This window comes from Balaenoptera musculus, chromosome 3 (genome assembly GCF_009873245.2).
Source record: "Balaenoptera musculus isolate JJ_BM4_2016_0621 chromosome 3, mBalMus1.pri.v3, whole genome shotgun sequence".
In the NCBI taxonomy this organism is placed as follows: Eukaryota; Metazoa; Chordata; class Mammalia; order Artiodactyla; family Balaenopteridae; genus Balaenoptera; species Balaenoptera musculus.
Window position 1 is genome coordinate 22978371 of NC_045787.1, and position 23029 is coordinate 23001399.

Consider the following 23029-nt stretch of genomic DNA (forward strand, 5'->3'; position numbering starts at 1 on the left):
ATTTCCTAAGGTCTAATGATCTTGAGCAATTTTTAATGTGCTTATTAATTATTCTTACATCTTTTGGGTAAAATTCAATTTGCTCTATTCAAATCTTTTGCCAAAATTTTAATAGTCTTATTTGTCATTTTATTAGTGGCTTCTAAGAGTTCTCTACATATTCTGGACACTAGTTCTTTATGAGACATATGGTTTGTAAATATTTCCTTCCAGTCTATGGCTTATTTTTTCATTTTGTTAATGGTATCTTTTGAAGCACAACAGTTTTTAATTTTGATGAAGTCCAAATCATTATTTTTCTCTTTATTTTATGAACTGTGTTTTTGGTATCATAGCTAAGAAAATTTTCATGTCCAAAGTCATAATTACGGTGATGGTTGGAATATAGTAAATTACTGAATTCATAGCATTGTTCAGTCACTTTTGGTAAGTTTTTTGATATAGAAGTATACCAAAATAAATTTGTTTAAAATTTATACCTAAGATAAATACTGGCTTCAGTTTCTTGTATTGATGTGAATCTCCTCATATCAATAACCATAGTTCTAGTTTATTGTGCTCCTTATTTGTCCCTCTGTAACTGAATACAACTTCCCCAAACTTTGATGTTTCAATTCCAGTTTTAAGAACTTTTTGATAGTACAAAAATAGAAATAAATGCCCCATTACTTGTAAACGTATAAATATTTTGTGGTATACCCACACAGTGGAATACTAATCAGCAGTAAAAAAGGTACAAATTATTATTACAGATGTCAATCAATATATGTAACAGGGAGAAGACCCAAAAGTGTTTCCTAAGTAAAAGAAGCCAGATTCAAAAAGTCACATACTTCATAATTTCATTTATATGACATTCTGGAAAAAAACAAAATTATAGAAACAGAAATAAGAACAGTGATTGTCACAGACTGTGGAGTGGGAGAGGAAACTGACTACAGTTGGCATGAAGGAATTGTTTTAGAGGTGATGGAAAGATTCTTATCTTGATTGTAGTGGTCGTTTTATGTATGTACTATAGTTCTATAGTAGAACTATACACTTTAAAAGATAAAATATACTGTATGTAAATAATACCTGAGTAAATTTGACTAAAACTTTTTTAAAATCATGTTTCTAAATAGCAACAATAAATGTGTAGAAAATAATTTTTTAATTACCTTTACCAATACCAAGAAATATTAAGGGCCTACAAATAAACATAAGTAATGATGTATAAGACTTCTGCAAAGACTTCTGCAGTAAAATATTATTGATTTTTTAAAATAAATAATAAATAAATGGAGGTGTATGTGATGTTCACATTTTGGAAAACTCAATATTCTAAAGATGTCAATCATGCTAACAGTTAAAAATCTCATTAGATATAGTTTTCATAATTATATGAATTGAATTCTCAAATACTTATGAAAAATCAATCGATAGCCAATATGCTCTATTTAAAAAAACAGCATGGGATAACTTAACAAATAATAAGATTTATACATTTACGAAACAAAATGTATGATAGTAAATAAAGGATAGACAGACCAATGAACTGAAATAATTATCACTAAAATAGACCTACACATGTATGAAAGTGTGGTTTATAATAAAGAGAATACTGCAGAACAATAGGAAAAGAATTCTATTTTCAAAATAAATGTGTTCAGACAAGTGGGCATACATGTGGAAAACAATATATTATATATCAGTATATCATGATATGTATATAATATTTCCTTTCTAATTTCCTTTATAAATATATATATATATACAGAGAGAGAGAGACAGAGACAGAGACAGAGAGAGAAACAAAAAATTGAATGAAAATATAAGAAAATATCTCATTGGTGTTTGAGTAGCAAAATATTTATTAATAATAAGTACTGCAATAAGTACAAATGACTACTGTTTATCAAAAAAGAGCAAAGAGAGCAAAATATGGATTTTAAAAAAGCCACTGATGAGTCTTGTAAACAAGAAAAAATAACACAAGGGGGGGGCACAAAACTTCCTACAGATTATTAAGGAAAAAGATAAACCATCCAATAGAAAAATAAGCAAGAGAATTAAACATGCAATTTTATAAAAGAAGGAATCCATATAGCCAATAAGTACATAAAAAGATTTAAACTTTATTATTAACAAAAGAAAGCAAATTCACACCATAATAAGATTTCCACTTCTTGCTTTGATAGAATAGTTTGTATTAAATTAACTGTCCCACTGAAAATAATTAGAAAAGCTCAGTTTCACACCAAAAGAAACAAACATTCAAACACAAAACAATGGATGAGGCTATGGGAGAATAACAAAGACAACCAAGATTTTATGTGTCAGGAGGCAAAAGAGAGCAGAGAAAGAAACTAGCTTTCTTTCTAACTCTTCATTGACAATCACTTTTATCACCTGGGATATTTGCCAATTCCAATTTTGGGATATATTACCAGAAAAAAGGACAGAGACTATTATGATCTAAACGTTTGTGTCACCCACAGATTTTGCTGAAGTCCTAACCCCAATGTGATAATACTGGGAGGTGGGGCCTTTAAGATGTATTGAGTTGGCCAAAAAGTGCCTTAAGTTTTTTAAGTAAAAATAAAAGGCACATTTTTCATTTTCACCAAGAACTTTATTGAACAACATATTCACCCTTTTGTTCCACTACCTTCTGCCATTTTCAGGCAACTTCATAATTCCATCTTCCCAAAACCTTTTATCTTTTTGAGCAAAGAACTGTTCCAGGTGCCTTTAACAGTCTTCCAGGGAACTGACATTTTTTCCATTAAGAGAATTTTGTAAAGACCTAAGTAAATGGAAATCCAAAGTTGCAATGTCTGGTGAATCTGGTGGATGAATCAGAACTTCCCAGCCAAGCTGTTACAGTTTTTGCCTGGTCATCAAAGAAACATGTTGTCTTGCATTATCCTGATGGAAGATTATGCGTTTTCTGTTAACTAATTCTGGACGCTTTTTGTCGAGTGCTGCTTTCAGTTGGTCTAATTGGGAGCAGTACTTGTTGGAATGAATCATTTGGTTTTCCAGAAGGAGCTCATAATAGAGGACTCCCTTCCAATCCCACCATATACACAACATCACCTTCTTTGGATGAAGACCAGCCTTTGGTGAGGTTGGTGGTGGTTCATTTCACTTGCCCCACGATCCCTTCCATTACACATTATTGTACAGTATCCACTTTTCATCACCCATCACAATTTGTTTTAAAAACGGAACGTTTTCATTACTTTTAAGTAGAGAATTGCATGCAGAAATACGATCAAGAAGGTTTTTTTCACTTAACTTATGTGGAACCCAAACATCAAAGCAATTAACATAAGCAAGCTGGTGCAAATGATTTTCAACACTTGATTTGGATATTTTGAGTATGTCGGCTATCTCCCAAGTGGTATAACATTGATTGTTCTCAACTGATGTCTCGATTTGATCGCTATCAACTTCAAGTGGTCTACCCAACTGTGGAGCATCGTCCAGCGAGAAATCTCTAGCACAAAACTTTGCAAACCACTTTTGACATGTTTGATCAGTCACAGCACCTTCTCCATACACTGCACAAATCTTTTTTGCATTTCAGTTGCGTTTTTACATTTCTTGAAATCATAAAGCCCAATATGCTGAAAATGTTGTTTTTCTTCCATCCTCAATATTAAAATGGCTACCTAAAAATTCACCAATTTTGATGTCTTTTTTTAAATGCACGGTGATATGACAGCTGTCACATACAATCTAACAAAATTGTTTTGAATGAAATTAAAGACAACTAAGTGCTACTAGAGCCATCTTATGGAAAAAACTGAATGAAACTTTCGGCCAACCCAATAATTAGGTTCATATGAAGTCATAAGTTTGGGACCCCAATGAAGGGATTAGTGTTCTTATAAGAAGAGACCAGAGCTCTTTCTCTGTCGTGTGAGGACATAGTGAGAAGGCAGACATCTGCAAGCCAAGAAAGGGGCCCCTGCCAAGAACCCGACCACATAGGCATCCTGATATCAGATCCCCCAACCTCCAGAAGCATGAGAAATAAGTATCTGTGAGAAATAAACTCATCCAGACAATGGTATTTTGATATAGCAACCCCAACAGACTAAGACAGAGATGTAGATTTTTTAACAGTATATTTGGAAGGAAAATGAAAAATAGGGATTCATAGTTATCAGGAAAGTTAGCACTTGCTAGGATCCAAGAGAAGAGGGTATGTAAGTTGATGATGTGACACCAGACACCAGAGGTTTGGGCATAAGGAGCCTATGTATCTTAAAATATTATAGAATATAAGATGTTTAACAATGCAGAATTGCCACAGAAAAGCATATATTCTTATTGCAGCAAACATATTTACATTTATTTCGTAGCATCTGCCTCCAGAACAATCCAAATAATTTCCAGTTTGTACACAACTTGTAATGAAACAGAATCATGCATATAAGGATGCTTGATACACAACAAATGCTGCACAGCACAACTGAAATGATAGCATTTCCCATAAACGATCATGCCCTATTTTGATATCCACATAGTGATATCAAGTCTTTGTATAGAAGTCAGTGCCAGTAGGCTGTAGATATGAATAAGATAAATCATAAAATCTTCTATAAATTCATATTGGAGGATATTTTCAAGAAATGTGAGTAGAGGTATGTACTAAACAATGCACACTTCACATTTTGGACTAAGTCTTTTTTGTGGTTGGGCTACCCAAGTATTGTAGCATGTTTAGCAGCATCCATGGTCTCTACCCACTTGATGCCAGTAACATCGCACCATTTACAATTACCATAAATGACTCCAGTCATTGTCAAATATCCGCTAGGTGACAGAACCATCCCCAGTTGAGAACCATTGATTTAAACTACATTAAAATGAGTCATTAATATCTGTTAAAACACCATAAAGTGAGTGAAATGGAAATTAATAGAGGAGCTATTCTTGTTTGATCTTTGTATGTACATAACATCTCAAACATAAAGGATAAAAATAAACTTTTTCTCTACTCCAAGGTAATTACTGTCAAGAGATTCTGAATTATCCTTCAGATATTCTCCACATATGCCTACATGCATATTTTTATATTTTTACAACAGCACAATAGCGTCTTGCATTTTGGGGTTTTTTTCACTTAATATAACTTAGTGATGATTCTATATTGACATATACATAACTATATCAGCCTTTTCAAAAGGAGTATGTATTCCATTGGATATAAATGTAATGCATACAACAATGTATGGTAATAGTGTGTAACAACAAGGCATGAAATTAAGTTTGGTTTATTCATGTCACAATAGATATACCTAATGCAGATTAAAATCAATATGCCATTTCCTTTTAAGGGCATTCTTCATAACTTTGAAAAATAAACAATAAAAATTATGAAGCAAATATATAAGAAAAAAATCTCCACCTTCCAGACAAACAAGATACTGCTTCCAGGCTGTCGGTAATATCAAGATTTAATGCCAGAGAATTTTTAACAGAAGTGCAATAAATCAAGCAGCTAGTTTGTAACTTTGGTCAAGGAGAAACTTTGATAACTGCCAGAAATTCAACTCTTTCTTTCCTTCTCTATATATTAAAAACAAACAAAAATTATTAAAACTTTACATTTATTTACTAAACTCACAAATTAGCATGTCTAGAGAACTGCATAATTAATGATAATTTTTGAAAATATAATATTTCTTTTGGAAAATATTATTTAGCAAGTTTGATTTGAACTACTAGGAATTATTCACCTGAAAATATTTTGTATTCTAAAAATTCAGTTTAGGAAAATATGCCCTTAGCTTTCCTAAATAAAATGCATTCTATTTTATTTTGGCAAACTTGAATCTCAATCTATATGATGCTTATACACTTTCAAGTATCCATTTACATTGGTTAAGATGATGAATCATTAGTTTACATTTGTTACCTAAAATATTTTTAACCACCTCATTGTAAGGCATATTTATTGTGTCACAATATCCTGGGGGTAATTGGGTAATGATAAGAATCTTCAAATAATCCTCTTGATAAAGAGTTGAAATTCGAAATTTTGTTTTCTTCTTCTGCTAAGGGAGTTGACGTAATATCTTTTTAAAAGTTCCTCTCCTAATTGCAAAGCCCTAATCGCTGATGCTCCACCACCAATATTGCTAAAGGTGTTATTGCTGATGTGGTTTGCTGCTACTATTCCCAAATGAACTAGTGAATATTAACCAACACCCAAGGCTTTCTACAATGTGAATTCCTGATCTCTGCAATATTAGTGTTTCTCCTGAGAGAATCTACTCCCAGTGTATCTATCTAATAAAGATATTTTTACCAGTATAGTTACCTCCCAAAAGGTAGTATTGCCACTGTCGATATTTCTTGCTAATGTAAATTGTAAGGAAGTGGATGATTTAGAGAAGGGGAGAGACTACAAATTGTCATCAATATCAATGTTTTGGCAAGCAGTGCAATTGATGCTTTTATTACCATTGCCATAATCTGGTTTTGTTTCCTAGCATGCTTATTTTGCTGCAATCCCATTTTAGTTAGAAATCATTTAAATGCAAGAGAGAGAATACAACTCACGTGCCTAAGCAAAAGAAGTTCATTTATCATGCACATGCAGGATAGGTTGAGTAGTAAAGCTGTGGGAGGGGCAAGGATGCAGGTGCTGGCAAGTACAATAAGAAACAGAAATCCAAAAGTCATTAGGCTTTGTCTCAGGTTTTACATTTTCCGTAGGTTATGGCCTTCTCATTTTCCATGACACTCATATTTTCTTCATGTAGTGGAATATCCCTGCAGATACTTCTTGAAATGTGTGTATTCAAGCTCTAGCCACTGTACGGAGATTCTCAAGCTTTTTCCATGTTAATTGTTTTCCAAATTAAAATGTTAGAAGAGGTACTAAATGGCACACTTGAACCAACTTCCCAGTTCTGCTTTAGTGAAGTATGGCTAAGTTGGATCAAGCATGTCAGTTGAACTGACTCAATTGTTGAACAGATAATCACATATTCATTGTTGAACAGATAATTCATTGTTGAAAAGATAATCCCATATTTCCCATAGTATCTATAAACCTAGGTCCTAAGCATGAGCACATAGGGACAATCTGAATTACAGAATTCATATTGAATATAAAATTGTCTCTTCCCTGTGATGCTGTTACATTCTTTAAACTAAAGTTTACTCCTGTTATGGAATATTTCCTATCAGATTCCTTAGTTCCTCAAAAAAGGATCTATGAAAAAATGTTCAAAAGTTTTTATATGAAAAAAGTGTTCATATTTCTGTTCTTTCATCTCTTCTCTCATTATACATAGTCCTTCAGAGGAATAGATTCTATATATGTAGATTGACTCCTAAAAGCTTATGTCTTAAATATCTGTGTTTCCAACCTGGGCTTACTCTTAATTCATGATATTCAACTTAGACAAGTCCAGTTCTTGCCTGCTGTAAATCTCCAAATGAATGCCCCCACTTAATAAGGTGAACTCAGATACATTTCCCCACATACCTATGCCAGTTAGTGGACCAATAAGAATCAGATTGACCATATAAACTATGGAAAGTCAAACTTAAGAGAAAAGAAAATTAGAAAGTTATCTATGTTTTACCTCTTTCTCAAGTTTTATCTTGCCCCATCTTTTGACAGGTGCATTATTTTTCTTCATCATTTTTTAAAAATGGAAAAGATTTGATTCCTTAAAAAAGCTTAAAATATTGATTTATCTTTTTGAAACCATAGTACACATTCTGGTTAATTATTCCTCAGTGGGAATAAGAAGCAATGATATGTTATTTAACCATCTTTCCTTCCTTAGCTCTTCACAATTTCAGTCTTTCTACACATGTATGGGATCTAACACCCTATAGAAAGCAGTTTGATAACAGTCTTTTCTTCTCCTCTTTAACAAGTCCATTCCAATTCAGATAAGTCCTATGATAATTTTAATTTCTGTTGCTGCATTCTTGGGAAAATGTAAGATATCAAAGCCATGTAATAACTGGAGAGTGTGAAAGAGTTCAGAGAGAGAGAGAAGAAACATAATAGCCAAACCTAAATACATACATACATATATACATACATACATACATACATAAAAGATTTAAGGTAAAGTCAAGAAAATCTTAGAGAAAATAGACCTCAAAGATAAAGAGATGTGAAAGAGGAAAAATACAAAATAAATTACAGTAATCAATAGGGGAAGGGCAGATACCAACAAAGAAAAAGTCCAGGAAGAGATAACCAAGAATATGGATGAGGGGAAATAAAAAACGAATTAAGTAAATTCTTCAGAAATTAAGGACTCAAGTTTCCATATTGAAAAGGTGAATGTATCTTCTGAAAATTCAGCACACTTTGAAGAAAGACCATAATACAGTAAGACTTGCTAAAATACAGAGCAGAGAAATACATACTTAGATATCTGTATGTAGCAAAATGAAGAATGATTTATGAAAAGACTAACTGAAGAAATGTGCTTACTATTATTTATTTTTACTGGAGAATGTACTTCAGTAAAAAAGATGTTCCAATCCAATGATTCTAAAAATGTGGTACCCTGACTAGTATCATCAACGTTTCACTGGAAACTTGTTAAAATACAAATTTATGGTCCTTATCCTAGACATAATGAACAAAGTATTCAGGGGTTTAAGCCTAGCATAATGGACTATAAAATATCCAGTTTCTGGTCCAACATGTAACGAGCAAAGTTGCCACTCCCATCTTAACAATGAAAAAAACTAAATGAACTGAAAATCAGTCATTCTTACATCCATCAGAAAATTGAAGTCACAAACTGCTGCACCCAAAACTGGAGACAGACATGTAGATACAGAGATACACAGTAGCCCAGAAGCTGAAATCTCAGCTGGAACCAGTAATGGGATTGGAAAATTTAAGCTGCAATTGACAAATTGCTCGAGTTTCAATATGAACTAGCTGGAGAGTTAAAAACTCCAGAAGGCGCCTGCTTTAGAGGTGTACCCAAACTCTTGTTAGTTTTACCTCTACGAGTTCTACCAGGTTCATACAATGGAGATTGGAGAACCCATCCCCCTCCACACACATGGTTCCAGCAGGGGCATAGGCAAAGCAGCCATTCTGAAATAGTGTTTCAAAATGCTGCTAGCATTCTATTCTTCTTAACAGGGATTGTCCTAAAAGGAAACTATTTTACCACAGTCTTAGCAACCTGGGGAAGGGAAAATACCCAACTGCAGCCCACTGTACCTTTCCACATGGGAGAAAAGAAATATCAAACTCCAGCCCCTCTAGACTTCCTTTCTCACCTAAGAAAGGGAAGGGCAAACTGAGAAGCAATTTTGCAGGTCACAGCTCAGGAGCACAGGATCAGTAAAAGACGGAAACCTAGTAATAGGACTAGAGTATGCTCCCCTTCCCCCATAGTTTACCACCACATCAGTAGGGCAACTGTATGATAACAAAAGAATATGCCTGAAGGAACTACTCATTTTAGACCTTATTTAAGAAGGAGCCTCTAGGCAAACCAAAGACAAGACAATAGGGGAAATTAAAACAAGAACACAGGAGGAAAAGTTAACCTCTGACACCTTCAGTTATAACCAAAAATAAACCCAGCCTAACTCCTAGCCAGATAAATCCTCATACTAAAGGCCTATTTACCTCAGTTCTTTGTTCAACAAAAAATTGCAAGGCATTCTAAAAGACAAAAAGAACAATTTGAAGAGTGAGAGCAAGCCTCACAACCAGATTCAAATATGACAGAGAGGTTGGAATTATCAGAGTGGCAGTTAAAAAAATGATCAATATGCTAAGGGCTTCTGATGGAAAAAGTATAAAATATGCAAGAACAGAGAGGTAATGTAAACAAAGAGAAGCTCGAAGAAACAATAAAGAAAAATTCTAGAAATCAAAACCACTGTAACACAAATGAAGAAAGCCTTTGATGGGCTCAAATATTGGCCAAGATATGACCAAGGAAAGAATAAGTGAGCATATAGAAATGTCAATAGAAATTTCCAAAACTGAAATTCAAAGAGGAAAAAGAACAAAAAGGACAGAATGGAATACTGTAGAAATGTAGGACAATTATAAAAGATGTAACATATGTGTAACGGAAGTATCAGAAAGAAAAGAAAGAAAAAATGGAAGAAATATTTGAAGCAATAAAGAATGGGAATTTTTCACAATTAATGATAGACACCAAACCATAGATCCAGGAATCTTAGAGAATACCAAGTGTGATATATATATATATATATATATATATATGCATATCATACCTAAACTGCAAAAAAGTCAGAGACAAAGAGGAAATTTTGAAAGAAGCTAGGGAAGGAGGGGATAAATTACCTGTACTGGAGCAAGGATCAGAATTACGTTGGACGACTACTCAGAAACCATGTAAAAATAGAGTGGAGTAATATATTTAAAATGTTAAGAGGAAAAAAACACGTACATACTAACCTAGAATTCTGTATCAAGTGAATTGTCCTTCAAAAGTGAAGGACAAATAAAAAATTTCTCAAACAAAAATTGAAGGAAACTTTCACCAGTAGATCTGCCTTGTAAGAAATATTGAAAAAACGTTCTACAGAAAGAAGAAAAATGATATAGGTCAGAGTTTAGATCTACATTAAAAAAATGAGGATTACTTAGTGAATAAATAAAGATTACCTAAAATTTCTTATATTTTTATTCTTAATTGATCTAACAGATAACAGTTTGTCCAAAATAATCACAGTAGCTGTATATTCAGTGATCATAGCTTATGGGTAAATGAATGAAGAATGGCATCACTGTTATAATTCATGGGAGGGAGGAATTGCTTAATACTTTGTTACAAGGAACTTGCGCTACCCCTGAAGTGGTAGAGAGTTATTTGCAAGTGTATCTGGATTAGTTGAAAATGTATATTGCAAACTCAAGGACAACCACTAAAAAAAAAGGTTAAAAAGATTAAAAAATAAAAAGAAGTATAATTGATATGGTAATAGAGGAGAAAAAATAGAATTATATAAAATGCTCAATTAAAATGAGGGAAGGCAAAAAAAAAGTGGGAAAAAAATAAAAAAGTCAACAGTAAGAAACATAGTAGGTATTATTCCAACTAGATCAATAATAACATCAGTGATCTAAATACATCAATTAAAAGACAGAAACTGTAGAGTAGATAAGAAGCAAGATCCAAGTGTATGTTGTCTTCAAAAGACCCACTTTAAACATAAAAGCACACATAAATTAAAAGTATTTCACTCCGTATGATGAATATAGCAAGTTCCTTAACTGTGAACAATATCTCTATACATTATATTCTCCTGTCAATCATACCTTACATATCTTATAACATTTTAAACATGTGCCACGTGTAAAATGACAGTAAAAGCAATATAAATCTTATAAATTGCTTTACAGTTGTCTAACATAGGATGCTTCATTCATTTGTAGAAAGTAATCATTTTTTAAAATTTTTTTAAAAAAGTAAAGGGATGAAGATAGGTATGCCAAGTCAACACTAATCAAAAGAAAGTAGGAGGGGGCTTCCCTGGTGGTGCAGTGGTTAAGAAGCTGCCTGCCAATGCAGGGGACACGGGTTCGAGCCCTGGTCCGGGAGGATCCCACATGCCGCGGAGCAACTAAGCCTGTGCGCTACACCTACTGAACCTGTGCTCTAGAGCCCGTGTGCCACAACTACTTAGGCCCCTGAACCTACAGCCCATGCTCCACAAGACAAGCCACCACAATGAGAAACCCGCACACTGCAGTGAAAAGTAGCCCCTGCTCGCCACAACTAGAGAAAGCCTATGTGCAGCAACAAAGACACAATGCAGCCAAAAATTCATTCATTCATTAATTTAAAAAAGAAAGTAGGAGTAATTATATGAATTTCGGATAAAGCTGACTTAAGAGCAAGGAAAATTATCAGTGGCAAAGGGAAGCATTACATAATAATGAAAGGATAATTCTAAAAAAAAAAAAAGTAGCACCCTTAATATGTATGTGCCTAACAACAGAGTGTCAAAATATGTAACACAAAAACTAATAGAACTGAAAGGAGAAATAGATGAACCCACTATTATAGTTAGAGACTTCAAACATACTTTGCCAGTAATTAAAAGATCTAGCAGACAGAAAATCAGTAAAGATGTAATTGAACTGAAGAGTACCATTAATCAATTGGATCTAGTTGATATTTATAGAATTCTTCATCCAACAACACAGAATACATTGTTTTCAAGCTCACATGGAACACCCACCAAGATAGATCATGTTCTTGGCCATAAAACACAACCTTTCCAAATTTAAAAGAGTAGAAATCATAAAAAATGTGTTAGAAAGAAAATAGACCTAAAATTAAAAACCCAACCTTCTACCTTAGAAAACTAGAAAAAGAAGAGCAAATTAAAACCGACGTAAGAAGAAGTAAAGAAATAATTTAAAAAATTATCAATGAAATTTAAACAGGATGTCACCAGAGAAAATCAACAAAACCAAAAGTACATTCTTTGACAAGATGAAAACTGAGAAACCTCCAGCCAGGTAAATTAAGTAAAGAGGAAAAAAGATACAAATTACTAATGCCAGAAATGAAAGAGGAGCCAGCACTACTGATATCATGGACATTGAAAAGATAATAAAGGAATATTTTGAGCAATGCTGTGGCTCCAAATTTGAAAACCTAGATAAAATGGAGCAATTCCTTGAAAAATCCAATAGAACAAAACTCACACAGTAGATATAGATAATCTGAATAGGCCTCCCTATATTAAAGAATTTGAAACTTAAAGCACCAGTTGCAAATGGATTCACTGTATGTATGTATATTAGTATTTATTTAAAGTGCTCAACACAGTGATTAATTACTTCAAGTCCTTTGTAAAAAGTAGCAGTGCTTTATTTTTCATTATTATTTGGAGACAACATATAATGTAGTGGGAAAAGAGAGTTTTTGGAATCAAAGACCAGGTTTCCCAGCCCAAGTTTAGCACTCTCAATTTATGACTATAAGTAACATAAATTACATGAGCTAATATTATCCTGTATTAGATGGGAGTAATAATTGCTCCTCACTAGTTGAGCCACTTCCGGATCCATCTTTAACCTACAATTCAATCTGTTTTGCATCTTAGTAATATCTAAACTGATGGGTTAAGTTTTGCCCTCAGGTTCTCATTACTGTTACCCATTGAAGTGTTGATAGGATTGAACTTTATTCCTCTGTTGCTCAGAATTCTTGTAGAGTTCTCAGAGTTCTCCAATTGGCCCATTACTGATACAGACTCACCATGTTTTAGGACCTATGTCTCCAATTCTCAGAGTTCTCCAGTTGGCCCATTACTGATACAGACTCACCATGTTTTAGGACCTATGTCTCCTTCATTTCATTTCATAATTCTCTGGATATACCAGAATGCTACCTCTCCACAGTGGTGACTAAAACTGTGTGGCTAACTCCACAGTGAAAAAGTAACAGTTTTTACATCATTGAAATTTCCAGTCTCTGGGAGAAACATGTATTGTGCTAGAGACAAATCAACCTCTTCTTTATTTAATGATAGCTGGTTTGGATCTGACTGAACTGGCTAAACCTTTAAGTGAGAAATTTCACTACCAGCTGTTTCTTTTACCTATAAACTAGATATTTATAAAACTAATTTTGGAAAAAGAAAGCCTTATAAGGAACTATAATTTAATAGGTTTTGAGATATTTCTGCTTTATTTTCATTGTTTTCATGTTTTGGAGTGAACTAAAAATTGAACAGCGTGGACAAATAACTATATTTAAATCAAGATGGCTTTATTTCACAAATTTAGATTTTGATCCTGTTTAAGAAGCCTAAAGAAATTATCATTTATACTAACCTATTTAATGTTCTAAACAGCATTTACTATATATCCTAGAAAACAAAATAATGCTATGTCATAACACTTTACGTTCATCTGGAGGCAGTAATTTTGGCTCAGTGAGGAAAACCTTTCTCAATATTCAGACATACTTTCCGAAATGGTCAAATTAAAGTCATAAATTTACAAATCATCATCATTATAAGAAAAGGCTATAAAAATCACAGATAAGTTGAGGTATTTCTTTCGAAACCAGTAACCTAATTTATCACAACATAGATAATATTTTAGAGCTAAAATTCAGTCTACTTGTGTGTAAGCAATACTGTGATTGAAAACCACTGAATATTTCTCTAAACCATAATCCACAGCACATTTCCTCTGACTCTCATTGAACTTCAGTCACATTGGACTATATTCTGCTTACCGAAACCTGGCAAACTCACTACCACACCATGGTTTTGCCATTGCTGGTTTTTTCTTACCATATCCATAGCACATGCAGCTATTGGAAATGATTTATTTTTGTATCAAATTACTACCCTGATATCAGTCTCATCAAATTTTCCATTTCATTTAGATGTCTTGTCTGAATCCCCAGTTCTATGAACATAACCTACCAAATAGTAGTTATTCAGTAAATCATTTTAGACTGAATAACATTTCTACTTCTTTCCCTGATCTCTAAATATTTTTTTTCACTTTATCAATTCTCTCTGGAATGGTAAATATTTACTTAGAGCAACAACAATAACAAATCCAACAGAATAACAAAATTTGTTTTGTATCTCAAGTGACATTTTCTATTCTAAGACTAGACTTTGTTGGAGATAAAGAAGCCTTATTTTATATGACATTCCTTTGAGAAATCCTGAGCTTTGTTCAAAAATGATATATTTCAGTTTTTCTGCATGTAATTTTATCATCCCATAGAGTCTAGATTGAGTTCCTGAAGTTCTCAGTTATTCCACATGGGTCTAATTCCATTACATTTTTGGCCCATGTCAATTAATTTTCTTTTCTCAGATAATAAATTTACACTTCTTTTCCTCTTCTGAGCAGTTAGACATTTTCAGTATGGATCATTCCATTAAAATGAAGTGACAAATTGCCCTGTAGCACACAGATTTTCAAAGGCTGCTTGATCTGATAATATAGTTCATAACAGTTTCTTCTCAAAGTAATACATGTACACAAAAGACATTATTAATTTTGTTCATTTACAAACTACACGTAATTTAAAAGTGATGTCATTGTTCCACAAATATATCTAGGTTTCAAGATGATTGATTAAATTCTGTTTAAAATTTTACACATAAGCACGGTATATAATCACATTTTATATTCCTCTGTGCAGGATCTAGTTTTCTGAATCATACTCCATTGTCATGAGCATGTTCATCTTCCATACAGAACACACTGACTGAAAATAAGATCAAGTCTGTACATTTGGGGATGTAAATTTTTGAGATTACTGCAGTTGGTACTATATATCTCTCTTGTATTAGAGCCTCTAAATCTTGCTGTTTTTACCACTTTTGTGCTTGCAAGATTTATGCTACTCTACACTTCGTTTATATTCAGCAGCTAAGTATTATTTTCCTGTTATCATGACTAATCCTGTAATTTATTTTAAAATACCAATAAGGTTTTAAGCATAATTATAGTACAATTTTGCTGCATAGTAGCCCAGAATGAGAAAACTCAAAATTAAAAATGTGCAAACACACACACACACACACCGACACACACACATTCTTCAAACATATGAAGTTAGGCAGCGTATTATAATAGATTCATCATTAACTTTGACTTGAAATTTGGAAATGGAATTTGATTCTAATTCTTACAAAATTACTTACAAATATATTTACAGTTCTCATAAGTTACTTAGCCATTCATTGTTTTAGTTTCCTTCTAATTCCTAATTATTATAGTAGAAATGTTGGGCCTTTTTCCTTTAAAGAGTGGGTATTATAATCAAAAGTATGTAAGGGAAATTAGTACATTTTGAAAGTTTTTAATATTAGTTTTTATTATTATATTCTTAAAAAATAAACTATATTAAGTCTGTTTTTCACACAAAATTGTTTAATATGAAATGACACAAATGGTAGAAGTTTTGATGTCCTTTTTTTTTTATTAAAAATGCTAAAAAAGTATGGAACAAAATGTAATGCACTGTAACATTACACAAGTCCTCTCTAATAGAGTACACTAACTCATAGTTTGACACTATAACTTCTTTTTTTTCAGTTTTGTCATTTGTAAATTGAAGCTGTTGATCTATGGAATTTCTAAAATTCTTCTAGTTTGCATTTTCATATTAAATTTAATTAAATTAAGATATATGTGGAATTGAGGATTGAAATTAGATTCAAGCTTGAAACTGGAATCTAGACAATCTTTTAAAATGGGGGGGGATAAAAATATGGAAGAAGCTGTAAAATCTAGGACAGTATATAGTGAAAAAAAAGCTGAAAAACATTTGGGAAAGAGCTAAGAACTTTAGACATAGAATGAATAAGGGTTCAAGTAAGGAGAATAGAGACGTATGAGAGAAATCAGACCAACTGTACAGCACAATGTGCAGAATGTCTGTAGAAGAACTCTAGATATCAAAGTTGGCATTCTCCAAGAGTGCAGAGTAACAATCATAGCAAGGTGAATTGTGGTAAAGTTTAAGTTTCTGTCTGAATTTATGATATTCAAATTTTACTTTTGCACCAAAGAAATCTCTTTTCCTTAAATATTTTATTCCTTCTAGAAAACAATAAGTTTAATATTTCAGACAAAATGGAAAGTTACTAGCCAAGTTAGTTATTATTTATGAAATCACATTTTATTTATAGAATCTCAAGATAGGCAATTGTTTAAATTTTATTTTAACCATGAAATACTCAAAGGTAGATTTATGACTATTTATTGATATTTTCTAAAATTCTAGCTAAAATAACAATATAAAAACTATCTCATTCACTGCCGTTATATTTAATGATTGTAGTTGGTAGGATTGGGAAATTTCCTAAATATTACGACTCAGTTTCCTCTTTTAGTTCAATGAAATCATAATTTGAAAAAGACTTTAAAGACATACAGCACAATATTTTCAACAAATTACTTAACATTTGTTAATTCATAATCCATGTTTCAAAGATCTCCAGTGCACTCTGAAGGTCTGCAGGTTGGTCCGTTGATTCAAGGAATTGATATTGGCCTGAATGAGAGAAGATAGGAAAGAGTATGTTAAATGAATCACTTCAACTATATGTGGTGAAACAGTATTCATGAAGAAAAAACACTGAATTTATATTTCTCAAAATCCAAACCTCAATATTGAAAAAATAAAAATAAAAAAGGTTGAGTAAAATCCAAGAGTTACCTGTGCGTCCACATTTCATAAAGAAAAAAAGAAAAGCTGACAAAATGGTTTAATATCTTTGATAACAAAAGAATAATCTCGGGCTTCCCTGGTGGCGCAATAGTTGAGAGTCTGCCTGCCAATGCAGGGGACACGGGTTCGAGCCCTGGTCTGGGAAGATCCCACATGCCGCAGAGCGACTAGGCCCGTGAGCCACAACTACTGAGCCTGCGCGTCTGGAGCCTGTGGTCCGCAACAAGTGAGGCCGCGGTGGTGAGAGGCCCGCGCACCGCGATGAAGAGTGGTCCCCGCTTGCCACAACTAGAGAAAGCCCTCACACAGAAACGAGGACCCAACACAGCCATAAATAAATAAATAAAATAAATTAAAAAAAAAAAAAGAATAATCTCAATAAACAAGTGTACAGGATTCTTCATTCCCTGTACATATTGTTTTGATCTTTATCTCTAGCATCAGTTCATCTCTTTAAGACTGAATAAGGAGTAGGTATAAGGTGAATAAGGTCAGAGCACACATTTGCTCCCAATGTCTCCAAAAAGAATCTGGAGGAGCTGGTAAAACAGGGTATACTCCTTTACTAGAAAATAACCTAAAAGCCTTATGCAGGCCTGTAATAAATAAATATGAACCCTGCATTAAGTGATACATTTTTTTGGAGATGCTGAACAGTTCTCAAACTCAATTAAGTCATAGACTATTTCCATAAAATTTTAAGGAAGTAGTGAGCTGTTCTTGTCAATTTATCATTCTCTGATGACGTTTTTCAATACCACTTACCTGAGGCGAATTAATTTCTTAGAAATAATTATTCCCAAGAATGGCTCATCATCCTTAAAACTATGTGGCAACCAACAGTTCATCATATTGATGGACAGGTGAGCACTGGATATGAAAAATAAAAATTAGGAAAAATAAATGGCTAAACAGTGCCCCCAGGAAAAGCAAGTATTAATGATCTCAGACATATAAGGAAAGGTCTCAAAATCTTCTGAAACATTTATACTATAAACAGCTCAGGGGAAAAAAGCTACAGTGAATAAAACATGTAGAATGTATTATTTTAGTAATATTCAATAAATATTATTCAACACCTACTATTTGTGAGGCACCATATTAAGCCTTAAGATTGAATATATTATATATTCTATAAAAGATGAAGACCCATGAGCTTTGTGCCCATCTGATCTATTCTGTCTTAGTGGACTCATCATCCAGTTTCTCCTATCATCAGCCTTCTGATTGGGTTTTGCTAGTGGGGGAAAGAGAGAGAGATTGAAATATTCCTTCCACATTTTTCCCCACTTCAAAGACAAAGATCTGCTATTTGTTGCATTCTTCCACAATTATCCTTTCCTTCCTGCTAGTGTCCCCAATGCCTTTCAACTTTCACTGGATTTTCCTAACACCCTTTCCTTTCCTTGCCCTGTCATATCTATGGAGTCTTCCTTCCACTGCTCCTTATTGGGTGCTTCATCATCCTTTGTCTGTCCCCTAACTCCTACCCATGCCTCGGTAAAATTCTGTTCCTTCAAATTTCCTGATGATCCAAGGTGATTGTGTCTTCTATCTCTTACCAGAACTGTAATAAATACAACACAATTCAAAAATATTTGTGAAGAGTGTAATTGGGCAAATTACACTTAGTATGAAGAGTCTGCTGAGGAGAGCACAATTTTTTATGAGGTGAAAGATGGAGTGGTATTCATTAAGTAATGTATCAACTGGGCCTTGAGACCTGGATTGGATTTCAACAGCTATTTAAAATTATTTTAACTTCTTCAGGATGAGAATATGTGATTATTGATTATACTAAATATCTCTTGAAGAGATCATCGGAGTTTTTCAATATGCTTAAGGTGAAATAAGTGATGCAGGAAAAATTCATGTAGTTACTATGCATGACGACAAGTAGAACATTTTCAGTAACCTAACAAACTCTAGTTGTGTCCTTCCCAGCCACAAATCCTTTGTACTCCCCCTTTATGTAACTTTTACCCCAACGTTTGTGATAATTTTTTTCTTGCAATTATTTATAGTTTCCATACAGAATATGATTTAGTTTTGTTTGGTATTGGACTTTACATTGGTTTACATTTTCTCTTGTTGTATATTATCCAGTTGTGTGAACTGTCTTCAGTTAACGATTTTATTGTTATAGCTATATTTATTCCCAAATTTTGTTGTTATTAGTAGTCTGTGATGCATATTATTATACATGTATTCAGGCAGACTGTATAGCTAAGGGATAAAATTACTCTCTTGGAGAGTAGGTATATTTTTAGCTTTATGACTATTAAATAATGTGGTTGTATTGATTCACAGGGATGACATTCCACATCCTCAACAGTATCTGGTATTGTCAGATATTTTAGTGTTTGCCAAACTAATAAAATGTGATGATACTTGCTATTTTGGCCCAACACAGTTCTGCTTTTATAAATAGTCTATGTATTCTTGAAAAGGAATATATTGAGTATTTATTGGCTGTACATACTGTGAGATATATATCCTCACCATTTGGTCTGAATCAGATATGATTCAAATATAAATTAAATAAGTAAGGAAAACTCTTCTGCTTATTAAAAAAAGATATCAAAAGATTCATAAATGTGAAATGAAAAAAAGGCAATTAAGAAGTAATTAAGTCAATAAATATCCATTTTTATTAATAGCAAAATGCTGAAGCACTCACCTAAATTATATATATATGTATATACATATAGAAATATTTTCTATAGGATACACTTTATTACATGTAATAGGTGAACATTTTAAAATATGCAATCCAAATATTTAAATTTAAATTTTAAGTTCAACAAGGGCTTGTACTACTTATCACTTTTTAATTAATTTTTAATGCAGATTGCTTACCAAATGTAACTTCATTGATAATTCATATAGATTTTCGGTAATTAAGATTTGGTTACAGTGGTCACACCTGTGTTGAAGATTTGGGTGCCACTCACTGATGATTCTCTACTTCTCTATTCTGAAAATTGAGTTTGCAGTAGCAGAAAAATAGAAACAAGTTGAGGTATTTAGAAAACAAAAAATTTGTCCATTAATGTCACCACTTATAAATGATGCAATGCATGTGTTACACAACAGATCTTATTATTTCTCAATAAATATAAATACCTCACTAATTACCACAGTCATGTGTCTGCAGGTATGAGGTTATATGTACGTGCCTGATGATTTTGAAATGAATTTAATTTATATTAAAGCATATAAAGGGTTTCCTTGGCACCATCCCCACAGATTCTTGCCTTTATGCATAAAACAAGCCACATTAATTTGCATCTATAGCAGAGAAAAAAGCTACTATAGTAAATGCTAAGTGAATGGACTCATATTCCAAAAGCATCCTCATTCTGTGGCTTTCCCCAGCCCTTCCTTTGTCTGCAGGATCTGACAGACTGCCCTTCTGTTTCCCCTCTCTGCAGGCAAGTCCTTCTACACAGATAACAACTGTGCTTGGTGACCTGCAGGAGCTGTGCTCTTGCCTTACACAGTCATCCTGGGAGACAGTATCTCCAGTTCCCATCACGCTGTACGTCTTCCTCTTCCTTTGGTGCATTGTCCCATTACCTGCAGACCCAGACTCACTCACACTCTGACTCTGAGTTGGATGGGCTTTTTGGAACTGAAGGAGCTAGAGAAGTCACTGGAGCTGTTCAAATGGCAAAACTGCCACTTGGTTTCTGCCTAATTTCTGATGGTTAGGCAGAAACCAAGTGGAAGTTTTATTCTGATGATAAAACTACAGAAAATATTTTTATTAACCCCTTTCATTTTTATTCATTTCTAAGTGAGACAGCAACCTTTGCCAATCACTCTCCCCAATACACACATTTAAGTAACTGTGCCCTGCCCCCAGCCAAACAGGATAACTTGGCTGACCCAGTGGGAGCTGTTGGCCTGGCATTCCTAGCATCATCATTGTCATAGCAAGAATGGATCCCAAAGTTACAGACTTCTTTTCACTCAATCCTCAAACAACTATTAATTAGGTACCATGTATGTCCCTGACCTTTTGCTAATTCTGGGCCTACGCTCTTAACCAGAATAGACAAAGAACCTTTATTCTCTCTGAAAGTTTGTAGTTAGATAATAAACAATTAGAAAAATAAGTTAAAAGTATAGTATACGATAGCAGGTTAGTGGCAATTGTTACATAGTCTAATCAGGTTGAAATGACAATGAAATGGTGACTGGTTGATTCGAAAGGCACTCTAAAGAAGAATTATCTTATAGAAGTGTGTTTCCCCAAAATGGAGCACTAAGTATAAAGGTCCTGAATCGGGGAAAGCAAGATGGTGACATAAGGCAGAGTAATCAAGTTGGTAAGAGACAAGGACAATGAAGCAGCTAGGGGCCAGATTAGATCTTTGGCTTTTGTAAAAGTGTGGCAGGAATACTTTGGAGAAGTGAGACTACAATGTCATGATCTGAGTTATACTATAAAAAATAACTTTGGTTGCTTTCTGGAGAAGAGATTGAAGGAAGAATGGATAATGGCAGCAGACAGATGTATAAAAAAGTTATTTTAGCAGCTCACATAAGAGATAATAACCAGATTTGCAATCAATCTAAAGGTGAAGTAAAACACATCTTCTGATTGGAGTGGTGTATGTGACAGTGTAATGGGGTAATGATGGCACAAATTACAAAGTAAAAATTACTGGAATAGAGAAGCAGAATCGGCAGGATGCAGGTTAAGAATTCGGTTTCACTCATTAAGTTGGAGATGCCTATTGGACATTCAAGGCAGTTGTAAAGTTGAGTGTTCAGAGAGGAGGTATCAGTTAGAGATATAAACTGGGAGTCATGTGCCCACATCTTAGCTGCAAGGGAGGATTTTATGAACTTCTGGTAAGAGTTTAAATCAGCACAACCAATTTAGAGGAAAAAAAATATGTATGTGTGCTATGTCACCCTGGGATCACCTCCTCCGTTCCACCCAGAGCGCAGACAGCGTGAGAAATTTATTTGGGAAGGTGACTGTGGACGAGGAATGAGGAGCAGATGAATGAACCACGGGAAAAGAGAGTCAAATCTAGAATACATTATCAAGTTAGGGAACTGGATTCTCTAGGACCATTCACGGAAGTAAAACAAAGGGGAAATATTTATCTCCTAGCCCTAAGGGTTCCATTATTCAAGGATTACCACGTGGGTGTTAACTCATCGATATGTCTAGATGGAGCGTACATGTGCATCAAACCAGTCTCCTCCAGCAGTCCACACAACATTGTTCAAGAAGTTCCAAGGCAGAAAGTGAAGTCTTTCCAGGGCCTGAAGACTGGTACTATCAGTTGCATTGTTATGAAGCTGAACAAAGTCTACACTGGTAAATAAGGCCATGGAAGAACAAGAGTTGAGACTGAGAGGATTTGCAGTGGTGTCATAGGTATCCAAATCGTCCTATGATATTGAAATTACATTCCTCTGTGTATATCTGTAATGCACTGAATGTTTATGTCATCCCCAAACTCATATATTGAAATCTTAACTCCCAAGATGATGGTATAGGAGGTGGGGCCTTTGGGAGGTGATTGATTAGGAATGGAATTAGTACCCTATAAAAGGGATGCCAGAGAGAATCTCTGCTCCCAGTCACATGAAGATACAAGAAGTTGGAAGTTTGCAACCTGGAAGACAGCTGTCACAAGAAGTCAACCATACTGGCACCCTGATCTCAGATTTCTAGCCTCTAGAACAGTGAGAAATAAATTTCTGTTGTTTATAAGCCACTCAGTCTATGGTACTTTGTTACAGCAGCCTGAACTGACTATGACAATATCCTAGAGAAATTCTGACCCATTTATATA